Raw genomic sequence first — 3,933 nt, 5'->3', positions numbered from 1 at the left:
GATCCGCCCGTCTCGGCCTCCCAAAGTGCTGGGATTACAGGCTTGAGCCACCGCGCCCGGCCGATTCTACTGTATTTTCTAGGCATTCTACCATCAGAAAATATTGGTGTTTTTGTTTGTTTCTTCTATCTTATATACATTTTATATCATATTGCACTACGATAACTTCCAAAAACAATATTTAGTAATAATACTGACACTAGAGCTTCTTGTTTACTTCTGAGCCTTTACAGATTCTCTTTCAATGTAATGCTAGCTTTGCTTGACATAGGTATTTTACTGAGATTGAATCCTTCTCTATTAGTTGTTGAATTATGATTAGGATTATGATTTTTGCTATCAATGAATGTTGAGCAGCTATATTTTTCTCTACCCTTAGTCCCTGCATTTTCAGATCTTTGGCTTGTTTCTTTCTGCTCTAAAGCATGGGCTGGTTCCTGTGGGGAGAAAGCAATAAACAACAGCAAGTGCAGAAAAACAAAACGAAAGTATAGACTTTCTTCCACTCTGTTTTAGTCAGCAGTGACTTACTGCGATGGCCTCAATGTACTCAAGGGAAGAGGTTCTCTTCACGCAAGTGACAAGGGGACCATCTGCTGGAAACACTTTTTAAATATTGTCTCAGAAACTGGCACACCTCATGGCCTCATGATCTGATGTGGCACACCATCCTCCAGTTTTCTCAGGAGGGGCCAGGCACAGCCCTAGGAGGGAGAGGCCAGAGGTGTAAGGGACCCACAGCACTCACTCTTCTGTGCTGGGAGAAGAGATTAAAGACAAGATAAAGGGTCAGCTGAGAGGGGTACACACAAATTCCATAGGCTGCCTGGCTCACATGAATTCTCTGGGCCCATTTCTTTGATTCTGCCCCACCCCTCAGCTAAAAAAGCCAAAAGCCTCCATAAAAAGTTAAACATAGAATTAGCACACAGTACAGCAATTTCACTTTTAGGCATATATCCAAAAGAACTGACAACAAGGACTCAAACACATGCACACGAATGTTCACAGCAGCCTATTTTCAATAGCTAAATGGTGGAAACGGCCCAAATGTGCAGCAACAGATGAATGCATGAACAAAATGGGGAATAGCCAGATGATGGAATATTATTCCATCATGAAAAGAATGAAGTACTGCTACATGCTGCAGGGTAAATGAACCTCGAAAACTCCAACTTGAGTGCAAGTAGCCCGACACAAAAGGCTACCCATGATATGATTCCATTTATATGAGTATCTAGACTAGGTACATCTATAGAGACAGGAAGGAAATTAAGTGGTGGTTGCCATGTGCCAGGGGGTGAAGAAAATGGGCACTGACCACTTATGGGTATGGACTTCTCTTTTAGGATGGTGAAAACGTTTTGGAACTAGATAGAGGCAGTGGTTGTACAACATTTCCAATACCCTAAATACTACTGATTCGTACACTTTTAAATGACTAATTTATGTTATGTGAATCTCACCTCAAAAAAAAAAAAAAAAATGCTTCCTACCCCCAGAGGTAGGGCCTAGTGATTCACTCAGTATCTCAACATCGGCGACTCGAACCTTACACGGTAGGGTTGCCGGGATGTTAAAATCAGTGACTTTAGTTTACTGGCATTGTAAGGTGCAATAATTAATGTAGAGAGCACTAGAAAGGCAAAATGCTGTTTACGAATCTGTGGTATTTGGGCGCAACATTATTTAAATGAACTCTAGAAGGTGAGGTTTGCAATAATAACTGCTACCACTTTTGACTGAGCCCCATATGTCAGGCAGTGGGCCAAGCACATTTCTTTCCTCTAATTTTCACAGTTGTGAAATGAGATTTTTTAAAAACTGCCAGGGAATTAAATAACTGGAGTTGAACTTAGTATTTGAACCATCCAGGTCTGTTTGACTCCAAAACCTATACTGCTTTTTAACTGTCTATAGGTAGGAAATATTAAAAGAAATAGGACAGAAGACGCCAAATTACCTTACACAGAATCCCATGCCAGTGATGAAAAGGGACAAATAGAGCCCTTCAAATTGACTTGAAAATGTCTTCGGTAGCAGCAAGACAGGGTAAGAAGCCCAAGTGAGGGAGTGGAATTAGGCAGGCCATGCGCCTTTGTGTGGATGTCAAGATAAGGCCTTTTTTAGAAGTCAGTGTTTTCAGTCACCACTGTATTTGTGTTAAAAAAAAAAAAAAAAAAAAAAAAAAGGTGGAGAGTAGCTCGATGTGGTACTGTGTGTCTACAATCCCAGATGCTTGGGAGGTTGAGGCAGGAGGATTGCTTGAGCCCAAAGAGTTTGAGACCACCCTGGGCAACATGGTGAGACTTGTCTCTACAAAAAATAAAAAATTAGCTAGGTGTGGTGGCACGTGCCTATAGTTCCAGCTACTCAGGAGGCTGAGGTGGGAGGATCTCTTGAGCCCAAGAGGTTGAGACTGCAGTGAGCCATGATTGCGCCACTGCTCTCCAGCCTGGGCAACAGAGTGAGAACCTATTTCCAAAAAAGAAAGAAAGAAAGAAAAAGAAAAAGAAAAAAAGGTATAAGTAAAAGCCAGGAAGCCTCCCATAATTTGAAAAAAAAAAAAGAAATGGAGAAAAAAGTTCAAATAGAAACATCATAAAAGACTATATATGAATATAGGAATAGAAAATAAGAACATGAAAAGATCCTCGCATTATGAGTCCCCAGAGAAATGCAAATTAAAGTCACATGGAGATTGACTTCACTACATACCAATTAGAATGCATACCTATTAGAATGGCTAACTGTGAAAAACTGACACCACCAAGCACTGGCAGGACATGGAGCAGCTGAAACTCTTATATGCTGCTGGCGGGAATGTAAAATGGCACAACTACTCAAAGTCGAGTTGAGCATACACTTACCGGTATGACCCAGTAATTCTAGATATTTAACCAAAAGAAATAAAAACATGTCCTCTGAAGACTCGTGCACTAATGTCCATGGCAGCTTTATTCATAATAGCCCCAAACTGGAGACAATCTAAATGTCCATCAACAAGTGAATGGGTGAATAAGCTGTGGTAAATCCATTCAATAGAGTACTACCCAATAATAAAAAGGAATGAAGCATGCTACACACAAGAACATGGATGAATCTCAAAACAAGTACGTCGAGTTAAAAAAAAAAAAAAAAAGCCAAATAAAGCACAATATACTGTATGATTCTACTTACATGGAATCCTAGAAAAGACAAAACTTATCTATAATGGCAGACAGTAGGAATGACTGCAGGCATCTTGGGAGTGATGAAAATGTCATTTATCTTGGTGATAATTACATGAATAGTCATATTTGTTAAGATTCACTGAACTATACGTATACTTTAAATGAGTACATGGTATTATGCTATAGGTAAATCATACTTCAATAAAAATGATTTTAAAGGCCAGGTACAGTGGTTAACACCTGTAATCCCAACACTTTAGGAGGCTGAGGCAGAAGAATCACTTGAGCCCAGGAGTTCGAGACTAGCCTGGCCAAGATGGTGAGACTCCATCTCTACAAAATTTTAAAATTAAAATTAGCTGGGCCAAAAGAAACTATCATCAGAGTGAATAGGAAACCTACAGAATGGGAGAAAATTTTGCAATCTATCCATCTGACAAAGGGCTAATATCCAGAATCTATAAGGAACTTAAACAAATTTACAAGAAAAAAACAATCTCATCAAAAGTGGGCAAAGGATATGAATAGACACTTTTCAAAAGAAGACATTTATGCGGCCAACAAACATATGAAAAAAAAGCTTATCATCACCAATCATTAGAGAAATGCAAATCAAAACCACAGTGAGATACCATCTCATGCCAGTTAGAATGGCAATCATTAAAAAGGAAACAACAGATGCTGGAGAGGATGTGGAAAAATAGGAATGCTTTTACACTGTTGGTGGGAGTGTCAGTTAGTTCAACCATTGTGGAAGACA

Source organism: Rhinopithecus bieti, unplaced genomic scaffold, assembly GCF_001698545.2.
Source record: "Rhinopithecus bieti isolate Rb0 unplaced genomic scaffold, ASM169854v2 scaffold_7308, whole genome shotgun sequence".
Taxonomy (NCBI): Eukaryota; Metazoa; Chordata; class Mammalia; order Primates; family Cercopithecidae; genus Rhinopithecus; species Rhinopithecus bieti.
The sequence above is the reverse complement of the archived record's forward strand: the minus strand, read 5'-3'. Positions refer to the sequence as shown.